The sequence below is a fragment of the Vanellus vanellus genome (genome assembly GCF_965231255.1).
Source record: "Vanellus vanellus genome assembly, chromosome: 2".
In the NCBI taxonomy this organism is placed as follows: Eukaryota; Metazoa; Chordata; class Aves; order Charadriiformes; family Charadriidae; genus Vanellus; species Vanellus vanellus.
The window spans coordinates 106,366,366-106,380,076 of record NC_138906.1 but is presented as its reverse complement, the minus strand read 5'-3'; the positions used below and the strand labels follow the sequence as shown (position 1 = coordinate 106,380,076).

Genomic DNA, 13,711 nt, shown 5'->3' with positions numbered 1-13,711 from the left:
GGAAAATATTAAACATGACACGCTCCTGACATGCAGCCTTCTGGTGTGAAGAAACATGTGGTGGCAGAGCCCTCATATGAATTTCATTTAAGTTTGTATCGCTCTTTTTTTTACACTTAGAAATTAAAGAGTTAGTACTGCCTTACTTGCCTCCTGTGCATTATTGCCTTCCCGACAAGACAGCAAATTCTGTGTCCAGGGTTAACATCACCAATTTGGCAGCAACTCTGACATTCCAGTGACCGCTTCAAATGACAGTTTCATTTAGTCACAGTGGGAAGACCAATAAGATCTGGTAAGTCCATCCTTTCTCAAATTGTTTTTTGGGGGTTCTGGATCCCAAAAGCCCACTTTTTATTGAAAAGCAGTGCAATGAAAGAAAATACATTTTAAGCAAAACCACGAAGAAGAGATGTTGTGCTAGGTTCGTTACTGGTGAACAAGCCAGCAATGACAGCCTGTGGTGCTTTTGCCAAGTCGCCACTGTAATGGCCACAAAGAAAAAATAAATTAATCTTCACCTGCAATTCTTTCTAGGTGGTGGCCTATCTCAAAATGGAATTTTCTGAAAGGAACAGCCTGAAAAGACAGTATCAAAAAAGCAGGTAAAAAATCCAGTTGTCTGATTCAAGCAACCTCAGTATTTGGCAGCAAGGAGAAAAAAATGAAGAGACCTGATGGTATGCTCATATTGATGTATCTAGAAAACCATGTGATGTCACTTGTTTGCATGTTTTGTATTCTGCACGCAAAAATTTTAATTGTTTGTGCTTATATACAATTGCTTCATACGATCATTTATTACCACTTATTTTTGTGATAGTGACTACTGTGATACTGAGCAGATAGCCAGCTGACTACTGTTCTAGGCTTTTACATATCCTAGTTGCTACTCACTTCTCTTAGCGCTTCTCAGCTGTACTGTAACTTGGCTTTAGAGAAACATAACTCAAGATTATTCAGTATCTGATTAAAGAGACACATCTGACTCCTCAAGTACCTCTGTGAAGACACCTCTCAGTGTACATGCAGATATCCACAGCTCCTGTGCTTCTGTGTGTGGGCTTCAGGGATCTGTTGTGCGGCCATTTGCAGGATCAGCACTTCAAAGATAAATACACTCTAGTGGTACCTTCTTAAGCTCTCACTCCAAGCTTCGTAACATCAGATCATAGAAGTCCACATAAATATTGTCTTTGCTTTGCAATAGGAAAGTTCTTTTTAGCTACAACTATGATTTTGGTTCTCCAAATATAAAAGCAGAAACAATAGATGTTAAGCCTGTAAAAATTCGGCTTCACTTCTCCTACACCACACATTGTGCTCTCTGCATTCGGAAAAGAGGCTGGCATGATCCACCAAGGTGGAACAAGTCATAGAATCATAGGATCATTATGGCTGGAAAAGACCTTTAAGATCATCAAGTCCAACTGTTATCTAACCCTACCAGGCCCACTTCTAAACCATGTCCCTGAGCACCATATCTAGACAGCTTTTAAATATATCCAAGGACGGTGATTCAACCACTTCCCTAAGCAGCCTGGTCCAATCTTTGACAACCCTTTCAGTATAGAAGTTTTTCCTAATGTCTAACCTAAACCTCCCCTGGTGCAACTTGAGGCCATTTCCTCTTGTCCTATCGGTTGTAACTTGTGAGAAGAGACCAACGCTCACCTCTCTACAACCTCCTTTCAGGTAGTTGTAGAGAGCAATAAGGCCTCAGCCTCCTTTTCTCAAGGCTAAACAAACCCAGTTCCCTCAGCCGCTCCTCATAAGACTTATTCTCAAGACCCTTCACCAGCTTCCTTGCCCTTCTCTGGACCCTCTTCAGCACCTCAATGTCCTTATACTGCGGCACCCAAAATTGAACCCAGTACTCGAGGTGTGGCCTCACCAGTGTTGAGTACAGGGGGACAATCAGTTCCCTAGTCCTGCTGGCTACACTATTCCTAATGCAGGCCAGGATGCTATTGGCCTTCTTGGCCACCTGGGCACACTGCTGGCTCATTTTCAGTTGGCTGTCAATCAACACCCACAGGTCCTTTTCTGCTGGCAGCTTTTCAGCCACTCCTCCCCAAACCTGTAGCGCTGTGTGGGGTTGTTGTGGCTCAAGTGCAGGACCAAGCCACTTGGCCTTGTTGAAGCTCATACTACTGGCCTCAGCCCATCGATCCAGCCTGTCCAGGTCCCTCTAAAGAGCCCCCCTACTTCCAGCAGATCAACACTCCCACCTAACTTGGTGTCATCTGCAAACTTACTGAGGGTGCTCTCAATCCCCTCGTTGAGATCATTAATAAAGATATTAAACAGGAGAGGCCCCAAGTCCAGTTGTTTCATTTCTTCAAGAGCTGAACAGAAAGCCTGTAATGTTACTGGCAACAACTGGCGCTGATGATGCAACTCGTGGGCCAAACGAAAGGATTTGCAGGCACTGTTACTCTCTCATCGGAATGCATGAGTCTAAGTATTAGCCTTAGGATAAGTGGGGGAACTTCAAGCATTATCCCATTATTTTCAAATTCTTGTAACTTCTACATGCAAACTTAAACTGCTATGAATACTTTTAATTGAAAAAACTATTTTCTTCTCTTGAAGCTGCTTAAAAATATCCTTCCAGATTTTATGAAATAATAAGAAATTCAAACAGATCCCTTCTAAGCATTCAATAAAATCTGCGTGCATTCTTTCTGATTTTTCTTGAATGTTTATATTGCAGTTATAATAGGAAGAGTCTGGAAACCACATGACTTTTATCACATTCTTACTTGTTTGTGTAAGGTTCTCTAGATGAAAACTTCAGAAAAGTTTAACAAAAGGTACCTAGCAGCGGGTGAGCATTTTGTTTATGTGAAAATGGATAATGATTTGTACTTCAAACAAGTTACTTGGCACAACTGGGCTGCAAACCCACAGGATAACATGAAGGGAGTAAGAAGCTGCAACGTTTAATGAAAGAGCGAGCGCGGGTGGCACAAGCGGTGTGACCTTGCTGGCATGTCACAGCCCAGAGGTGCAGTCGTGCCCTGACGTGGCCGCACCTCCTCTGGTTTCCAGAGGTAGTGTGGCCATGAGGTCACTGCCCCATGGCGGTTTCTGACAAAGCTGCGTCAGGGCCGCGGCAACCTTGCCTCAGCCAGCCCCAGCTGAAGCTCGATGCTGGCCCCTTTGTGAATTTGCTGAGCCAGCCAGAAAGCTACCTGTGTTTTCCCCCGGGTCACCTTTCTGCCAAGGGGGTGCCCAGAACCAGCTCACCCAGGAATCAGTCACACCAGTGCTGTGCCAGCAGTAAGCCAGGGAACGGGATCACACGACTACAGCAAGCTGCATCAGCTTGAACAACATGCACCAGCGGACCAGTCAAACTGGAATAGTGCATTTTGCTCCCTAAATCGCAAACCTTGACGCTTCCAGAAGCCACTGCCCAAGCACCTTAAAATATCCTAAGTATAGTGTTCTATATTTCAAGGCCCATCTGTGATTTTTTTTTGTGTGTGACACCGTAGTACTTGATTCAGACTAGCACATCTTCCAGTCTGAGTATCTAAGAATGCATACATTTATCTCACTAACTTATTATCACTTAAGGGAACAGTGAGGTCCTTTTGTTCAGTCACCAATATAACCAAAATAAGATTTCACCCAATAATTCATGCACTGAATTAAAACAAACAAACAAACAAACAAAAAACAAAACCCCATACTTTTCAACTGAAAGAAAAGCCACCACTTGGTAACGCTTTTCAAAGGTTAACTGTCTTTTCTATGGGGAAAAAAATATTTAGCATTAAAAAAGGGAAGGTATACGTGTATATAAGCAAAATAATTGACATCAAAAAGTTCCTGGTATTTATAACCTAATTATTCTGTTTCATGTTTTCTTATGGGTACAATTACATCGTAAGAATAAAGATATATGCAGCTTTTCTTCAAAAACTTGCTACTCTGGGGAAAAACAATGGTGGTTAAGAAGCTCTTACGGACAATACTGTCAAAGACTTGACTATCCTACAGACACTATGCAGTGTCCTTCACAGGGCCTCTCAGAAACATTATCTACATGATCATTGTCAACTCACGGAATTATTTTTCTAAACAAATTTGATATTCAAAAAAAACCCTGTAATTCAGAGTTGGCAAGTACGATTATTGTGACTGCCTTTATCCTGCTAAATGACTGATCTCTGGTAATAGTAATCACAAAGCTGTGTGCGTTTCCTGTAGGTGAACAAATATGGAATATTAAGTAGGAAAGGTATATGGAGTTTTAAGTTACACAGCTAAGTAAAGAGGTGGTACTACTCTTTAAATGAGCAACATTTCTAGTGAAATCAATATTTTGGTGTGGAATAAATATAGAAACAGAAGAATCATTCCTAATATCCTATTCTGTTAGAAAATAAATACATTCTATGTTTACAATCTATTTATAAACTACCCTATTAACTAATTAATGCTTTAGTAATTAATCATTGACTTATTTATTGTTTGCATTTTAATTAGTATAAATATTTCAGAACAAAGAACAAGCATTTAAATTTTCAGCATGACTTTAAAATTATGTACATACCTAAACCAGAACATTAAATGTAGGTATGTTGGTAAACACTTAATAAATAGAGCTTAAAATTACAAAAAATAATTATTTTTTGTTACAGATATTATTTTTCTTTTATTAATAGAAATTCTGGCTTAATTGTTGCTTCTACTATACCAATGGCTCCCTCTTCAGGCTGTTCCTAAAAAATGTTGCCTCTTCGTTTTCCGTTAGAAATACTTTAATTTACAAAACATGTTCTTATGATCATGCCTTCTCCCCCAGTATGTTCCCCCTCAGTAAGCAGACGATGAAATAACCGATGGACCAGGCATGCTGACCTGCATACTACAAATGTTTAAATACAGGTGTTACTTGAGAACGAGACCTACAAAAATTCTTAGGCATATAAAAAGAACTTGTAAACCACAGAAAAAGTGAGCTTGAAGGACATCAAATGGTTCTTCTACATACTTTCACATGCTGAAAATATCAAGAACAATTAGACTATTCTTCGAATCATAGAATTGTCTAGGTTGGAAGAGACCCTTGGGATCATCAAGTCCAACCATCTACCCTACTCTACAAAGTTCTCCCCTACACCATATCCCCCCCCCCCACATCTAAACGTCTCTTAAACACATCCAGGGATGGTGACTCAACCACCTCCCTGGGCAGTCTATTCCAATGCCCAACCACCCTTTCTGTGAAAAATTCTTTCCTAATGTTCAGTCTTCAGCTCCTGTTGGAGCTTGAAGCCATTCTCTCTTGTTCTGTCATTAATCACCTGTGAGAAGAGACCTGCACCAACCTCTCTACAGTGTCCTTTCAAAGGGGCACAATCACCTCCCTACTTCTGCTGGCCATGCTATTTCTAATACAAGCCAGGATGCCGTTGGCTTTCTTGGCCACTTGGGCACACTGCTGGCTCATATTCAGCCACGTGTCAATTAGAACCCCCCAGGTCTCTCTCTGCCAAGCAGCTTTTCAGCCACACCTACCCAAGCCTGTAGCGCTGCATGGGTTTATTGTGGCCCAAGCGCAGGACCTGGCACTTGCCCTTGTTGAAACTCATACCATTGATGTTGGCCCAATGATCCAATCTATCTAAGTCTCTCTGTAGAGCTTCCCTATCCTCCTGGGAATCAACACTCCTGCTTAACTTGGTGTCATCTGCAAACTTGCTGATGATACACCCTATGTCCTTATCAAGATCATCAATAAAGACGTTGAACAGAAATGGTCCCAACACTGAGCCCTGAGGCACACCACTTGTGACCGGCTGCCAGCTGGATTTAAATCCATTGAGCACCACTCTTTGGGAGTTAGCCAGTGCTTGATCCAGCAGATCGTATGCTCGTTCAGGCCATGTGAAGCCAGTTTTTCCACGAGAATTGTATGGGGGACAGTATCGAATGCTTTTTGAAAGTCCAGGTATACAATATCAACAGCCTTTCCCTCGTCCAATATTCTGGTAATCTTGTCATAGAAGGAGATCAGGTTCGTCTGGCAGGACCTGCCTTCCATAAACCCATGCTGACTAGGCCTGATCCCCTGGTTGCCCATTATGTGGGTTTTGATGGCACTCAAGATGACCTGCTCTATGACCTTCCCTGGTATCGAGGTTTTAATCGGATCTTAATCAGTTTGTTCTTAAAACTGACAACGGTTTTCATTGTCTCTCAATAAGCTATTAAAGTTCTTAAATGTCCTTATAAAGGTAAATATACATATAACCGAAGATATCATTGCTACAAAATTAGGAGTCTCCCTCTGTGTAGATTTGTTATTATACAGAAGACAATTAAAATACATACTATGACCCAGAGGCACTCAACAGTCAAGATATCCTTCCGTTTCTTACTGTGTGATAACACACTGTCTGTGTGATACTTTATCTACTAATACTCATTTGTTTTAAACTTTGTTCATTCATTTCAATCTTTACCAAGACTCTAGTTGTTCATCTGGGTTCTCCATTTTCACGTGATGAACCGCTCAGATTGTAGCAACTGCTCATCCTCAAACCATTCTTACAGTTGTTACAACCCACTCCAGAATCAGCAATGCTGTGTCATAAGACTAAAAGGTTAGCCAGTGACTAATTGGCTTAATGAAACTGTAAGTTGTTACACCTAATTAGTAAGCCTGAATGGGCCTTAAAGACACTGTATGACTGGAAAGAGTCAGTGAATTCCAAACATATTCACAATTACGTGTGAATATGCCACCCCCCCACAATGGCCTTGAAGAATGCCAAATGCCGTTTAACTAAGATAGTCTATCTGCTAAAAAATATTGTGCAGTAAGAACATAACTGGTAAGCATGAATTTTCAAAATCAAAAGCAATTTTGAAAAAGGAACTGCATTCCATCACAGATGTCAAGACTCTTTAGATCACGCTCTTTAATGTTGATATTATACTAATCACAAGACTTAGCTTAAGAAAGGGAGAAAGAACATGAAGTTTCAATACTAAGGTGTCGCTATGAGTTTACAAAACACAAGAATGTTTTACAAACTGCCTCCCCACCACTGCCTTATTCAGCTGTTTCCCTTCTGAACTCCGTCTTCTGAAAAATACTGAGAAGACAGTTTAGAGCTTGTATCACCTTCGAGTGATAACGTTATAGTGAACGACTGCTGTGCACTGTCCCATCTACCTAATCCTCTCACACTCTTTCCAAACACCTATCCCATGGATTAGCGCCAGTTGTCACCGCACAGCCCACGTGGAGTGCGATAAGTTTATTTTACGTACGCCCCTGCGTGGCACAAGCTCATCACCGCGGAACCCAGCGCTCGGAGCTGCCGCGGCACAGGCCACGGGCACACAAGGCCTTGCTAAGGGCGAAGCCGGGGGCAGTTTCGAGCACTTCCAACGCCGCCCCTGCAGCCTCCTCGCCGTACCGGCGGCCTCACTGGCACGCCCGCCCCCCGCCAGGAGGGTCAGCGCGAACCGCAGGCGCAACCCCTCGGGGCTCCCCGCTCCCCTCGCCACCGTGGGGCCTGTAACCGGGCGGATCGGGCAGCAGCGGACAGCTGCAGCCCAGGGCGCCAAGCGCTCCCGGCCAGGGGAAGAGGGCGCAGCCCCTCACGCCGGCGGCACGCGAGGCTGGGCGCTCGAGCGGCGCCTCACCGCCTCCCGCCCCGGCGCCGCGGTCACGTGAGGGGGGGCCTCGCCCGCCCGCCTCCCTTCCCTCCTCTCCCCGCGCCGCGCCGCGCGCCTCGCGCCGGGCGTGACGCAAAACGGCCAATCTACGGCGCGCCACTTGTGACCAAGATCCTCACAAGCGGAGGCGGACGGCTTCCCCCGCCCGGTAAGCGCTGCCGGACGGGACGCGGCCCCTTCGGCCCCCCCGCTCGGCGGCGCGGGACGGGCTGCCGCTTCGGACCCTGGTGGAGGGGGCGGGTGGGGTGGCGGGGCCGTGGTTGGCCGGCGGCCGGGCCGGCGTCTCCCCTCGGGCTTTTTGGGCCTCTGTGCTACCGTCGTTTTTTTTGGTGCTGGTGGGCGGGCGGCCAGCAGCACTCTACCCAGCCAATCCCGTCCCTTGTCCCTCCCCCTGCTGCCCGTCGAGTGGCCGGGCGGCAGAGGGCGGGAAGAACGCCCCGCGCGCCCATTGGCTGCCTCAGCCGGCCCGGGCTGCGGCTCTTCCCTTCCGTTCTGCCGCAGGCGCCCGGCCGAGGGGAGGAAGGGAAGAGGAAGAGCAGCGGGGGGCGACCGGGCGGGGCGGGGGCGCGCGTGCGAGCCGCGGGGGGCGGGCGGGGGCGCGCGCCCCGGCCGGCAGCGCGTGCTTTGAGGCGTCGTCCCGTTCCTCCCCCCTCCTCTCCGCTCAGCGGCGGGGCTCGCTGCTGCGCATGCGCGGGCCGTAAGGCCGGGCGGGGCTTTGGCGGCGGCGGCCGCCGCGTCCCTCACCCCACTCACGGGGTGGGAAAAGGAGGATGGGGGGACACCGGCGGGGGCGTCGGCGGTATCAGCTGTCGCCCCACGGGGACGGTACCGGGCGGCGCCCCTTCACCCCTGCCCGGCGGCGGTGGTGGCGCGGTCGCCGGCGGTGCGGCGTCTGCGCAGGCGCAGCGGCGTGGGGGCGAGCCGGGGGTGGGGGCCGGGCCCTGCACCCCCGGGCCGGGCCGGCCCGGTTCCGAGCTGAGCTGCGGCGTGCGGTGCCGTAGGGTCGCGGTGTGGTACCCCACCCGGGGCCGTGGCTTGGTGTGGCCCCGCGCAGGCGGGAAGAGACGTGACGTTAGGTGTGATTCGGTTCTGCCCTGCATGCTTTTTTCGCCGCTCAAACCCCACTTTTTCTTTACTTTCCCCTCCTTTCCCTAAGGTCGTTTTAACTTAAGTGTGGATGAGCTTGAGGAGTTGTGGCCCTGGCAGTGAGTGACAACACATGTGACTGCCGGAGCTTTGTAAGCAGTTCTTACAAGTGGTGAAAGACCCGATTGTAGCAGTTTTCCCTTTACTCTGCTTAATTCACCAAACAGAGCACTTTCTGAGGCATGATCACCTTCTGCACTCCTATGATTTTGTGATTTTCAACATGGTTTTGTTGTCTCTAGGGTGTTAGCAGACTTCCAGGGGACCTGTCAGGTTGCACTCAGGAAACCGAGTTCCTATAAATAACTACAAAGATGATCAGAAGGCTGGAGCACCTCTCCTGTGAGGACAGGCTGAGAGAGTTGGGGTTATTCAGCCTGGAGGAGAGAAGGCTCTAGGGAGTCCTTATAGCTGCCTCCCGTTACTTAAAGGGGGCCTACAGAAAAAGATGGGGAGGGACTCTGTATCAGGGAGTGTAGTAATAGGATGAGGGGTAACAGTTTTAAACTGAAAGAGGGGAGATTTAGATTAGATATTAGGAAGAAATGCTTTACTCTGAGGGTGGTGAGATACCGGAACAGGTTGCCCAGAGAAGTTGTGGACGCCCCATCCCTGGAGCTGTTCAAGGCCAGGCTAGTGCTTTGAGCAACTTTGTCTAGTGGGAGGTGTCCCTGCCCATGGCAGGGGGTTGGAACTAGATGATCTTTAAAGTCCCTTCCAACCTAAACCATTCTATGATTCTAATATGTTTCTAAAGAGGTGTGCGTCTTCAGTGGAAAAGATCATTAAAAATCGTTAAACCAAAACTAACTGGTTTAGGTGGCCTTTGAGGGATAGGTTATAATTTTGTTTAATTTGGCTTGTTACGACAGTTTTCCTATTGCTCCTTCAAATAATTAGTATGGCCTGTGAACCGCAATGTTCATCTTTAATGTTAGTTAAGGAGAGAAAAAAAGGAAAAAGCATTTAATTTTTGATCTGTATGCGGTAGCTATTGGTCATCTCAGAATTTACAGTTTTCGTAGTCTTGTTTTCCTGTGCCCTCTTTTCTTCTTTGTGTAGTTGTCCTGGTGCAGGCTTGCAAGACCTTGGGTTTGTCATGTATTCATGTTCATCTGTATCATACTAAGCATGATGGTAACATCTAGGGAGTAGTAAATAATGTGAATCCACAAGTGCAAGGGTAATAGTGGCAGGAGTGATTTGCTGATGGTGCAAAACAATAATATAAATGTAATTTGCTGTGATTCTTACCTTAATATTGTAAAGACGTGGCCTGTGAAGACTATAAATTTTCTTTTTCCGTTCCTATATCAGAACACGAGTAATCAAGATGTTTGCATGAGGTTGGAGCTTTGAATGTTGGGATCTATATTTTCCCCAGGTCACACCTCTTCATGAAAAATGAAGACAATTACAGGCTTCAGTTTGGTCTCTCCTGCAATCTCTTATACTATTCACAGCAAGTTACATTCATCATAGAAGTAACATTACAGTCATCGCACCCTTATTTCATAAATTATTTCAGCATGGACATATAATCAGATTGTAGCTTTTATATATAAAATATGGAGCCTGGCAGTAATTATATAATCCATACATTTTAAAAAAGTCAAATGCACTGATGTGACAGCATGATGATGGACTGTGACTTTTTCAGTATGTTCAAACATGTCAGTTTTATTAGCATTTTGGGAAATGTAATTCAAACGACCTGAGTTAAAAACAGTCCTTTACTATCATTCTTCTGTGGGAACTATTGTATAGTAACAGCATCAAAAATTTCTAATTTATTTGCATGAAAGTTTTCTTTGTTAGAAAGTTTTTTAGAACTTAAGCTGTGTTCTCTCCTTTTATAGAAAAATATGACTTGGAGAAAGAATGTGTGTGAAGCAGATGTCAGTCACAATAGCCCATTAAAACCAACCTTTTATAATGAAGAACATAATTTTTGTATGTGTGCACAACATTAAGAAAAACATTGCTTTGCTTTGCTTAATTGTTTTTTTATCTTTTGAATGTATACATACTTGTGTTTTTTTTGTATGAGCTAAAATATACAGATAGGTTGGCATATGAAATGTGGTTGAACTGAAATTGTTGAGCAGCTCCTACGTTTAAATCTTCTCTTTCTCGGGGAAACGGAAAGGCTGCACTGGATGGATGATCCATCACTCAAATAAAAACATTGGTTTAAGATATGTCTGGTCTAGTCATTCATTCCAATTAATGCCGCAGTATTATGGTATACGTTAAAATCACTGTGTTCACTTTTTAGATTGCACATCCTGGAGTAGAGGTTATTCTTTTGAAGTGAGCACATCACCAAAAATAGGGCTTGGGGCGGGGAGGAGGGGTAAGACAAGATGACATGATTCAACAGATGTAGTGGCTGCTATTCTTGCAGTTACTTTTTTTTTTTTTTTAAGGAGTCAAACAGAAACGGTACTTTCATTTTGACAGATTAATAGTTAGGAGCCAGCCAGCAGAGAACTATGGGCTGTGCTTCTGCCCCAGAAAGGTATTGTTTTGTGTTGGCCTTGCTAGCTCGGGGTAGCACAGCCACCCGGCTCTGCTGCTGCTGCCTGAAATATGGCTGCATACGGTGCCTGGCCAGCGGCAGCGCAAGCATGGCAGCACCACTCCCCTAGAAACGACTGGAGTGGAATGAGCAGAACGAGCGACAGCAGTTCTTGGTGGACATCAATGCGTGTAGGAAATGAGCAGTGGTGAAGCTTAGTGCTGGTAAGAGGCATAGGATTAGCTGTGGATGTCTTGGAGAGAATGAATTAAGGAGTAGGGCCACATGGGAGGTGGCGTTGCAAATTGCTTATATGTCGCCCGGCCCAGTGTGTCACAGTTCTCATGAGATCTCTCTGATAATGTCAGAGTGGTTTAATCTTCAGTCTGTCTGCCTTTGCAGTGGACATTCTTACGGCATTACACAACAGTCTGAAAATTTGACTGAAATACACCTATACCTACTTTGCTTCTAAACTGGGTACTTTTTTTTTTTTTTTTTGTCTTTTCAGTCTGTGATAAGACATAACCTCAGAGTGCTTATTAGCCTGTGTGTATACAAGTGAAGAAGGAAAAAAAGTAAAATAAATAAATAAATGTAATCTCTCATTTCTCCTGCAGAAATTCCAAAGGCATCTTTTGCTTCGCAGAAAGAAGTTTTATGTTTAAAACAGGGGAACCATACCTTCCTTGCTGCTCTGCAACTGTGAATTCTGGTGATGCTGTTTCTACCATCTGCCAGTGAAGGATTTGTAGCTCTGGAAGAGTCTATACCCCATTCTAGGTGTTTATGTTAAATATACGTGGAAGTTTTCTTATTTTACTTCAGTTCTTCAACATGTGAAGATGAAAGTTGTGCTTCAGACTTATAAAACGGCAGCAATCTATAGCTTTAGAGCAGAAAGAAGTCTAGTTACCTTTTTCTCTCAACATGAAAAGGAAAATTACAGTAAGTGCTAGCCAATTCACATGCTTCTTTACAAAGAAATTACCCAAGTGCCATTTAGAAACAGGCAGTAATGATGTTCCAAAAGTAAAATGCTTGTTTGTATGACTCATGACTGCTTTGCAGTCCTGCATTAGCAGAGTTGTTGATTGCTGATTTTTTGCTTTGTTTTGTTTTGCTTGTTTGTTCTACAGCAGGATGACCTTTTTTTCTGAGTAGACTGGCCTACTGCTGAACTACGGTGTATAACATTATGGGTTATATTTAACTGGGCTGGAAGGCTGTGAATGTTCTTATTTTCCTTTGGTCCGTAGTGGTACAGGCATAAATTTTAATTGCCTCTGCCCTTATGAGTCTAAAAATACAAGCTGTTATATGTGTGTGTGGCATATGTAATGACCAAGGAGGAGGCATGCAGAGTAGTTAGGGTATGCAGTATTTCATCTCTGTAGATTACTCTTTTGCTACAAACGTATATATGGATGCTTTCCTGTCTTTTATTTCTTTGCCTCATTGTAGTTAAAAAAGTGTCTTGCCGTCCTTAGCCCCATCTTTGGTATTTCAAAAGTCTCTTTCAAAATATAGGTACAAAGATTTAAAAAATACAGAAAATGTTAAAATTCACTGCAATTACAATGTATAACAAAACTCATCCAAACAGTAATACTAAGTTATCATTTTATATAGAAATCATTGTTTTGTGTGATATTTTTAGTATGGAATCCATACAGTTGTGCGGTATACAAAGATTTCTGTAGGAAACATTCCAGCAAGAAGTTTGAGAAGTGTAGAGGTCCTGACAAGGATTCTAATTCAAGCAAAGACAGAAACAAACTGTTCTTGTGCCATTTGGATGGCCTTAAGAGCTCCAGTATGGCTTTATACTTCTGTACATGTGCGTTCTCTCTTAAGGCAGGTTTTCAAGCTTGGGCTTGCTCTGGAAGAGCCTGTGGCCTGTGCCCGTTCCTATTTGGTGGGTTAGTGGTTGGGTTTATTTGCTTTTGGTAAGTTAGTAGAACGTTTGCTATAAACATTTGCTATAAATGTATGAGATAGTCCACACAGAGCTGGTTTTTAGACAAGCCTTAGCAGGAAGAACCTTGCATACTTTAACTTTACTTGTACTGGTGGTATGTAGCATGTTGATACCGCCCACTTCTGTGCTTGTGGGAAGAGCGTGAACAAGGGTGACCTAGCGGTCTCAGTTTGTGTGAGGAGGCATCAGAGTCGCTGCTGATGTGTTGCCTGGGGGGTTTGGTGCCCCTAGGAAGCACCACACTGGCTGTAAGGTGTGTGTGCTGCAGCCAAATCGCATGCCGGTGGTATGCCCAGAGCTGGCTGCAAGTGCTGGCTTTGCTGCTCACGTTCTGCACGGATGTGGGAGGCCCTGCG

General features: G+C 44.7%; 1 protein-coding gene across 1 annotated transcript in view; it reads left to right on the top strand.

Moving 5' to 3' along the window:
- The first annotated feature begins 7,817 nt into the window (after window positions 1-7,817).
- Window positions 7,818-13,711, top strand: part of ZNF407 (zinc finger protein 407) — a 343,458-nt gene continuing 337,564 nt past the window's right edge. Inside the window, exon 1 of the mRNA XM_082499666.1 lies at window positions 7,818-7,855. The gene's annotated coding sequence lies outside the window, so the exon portion shown is untranslated. The remainder of the gene's footprint in view (window positions 7,856-13,711) is intronic.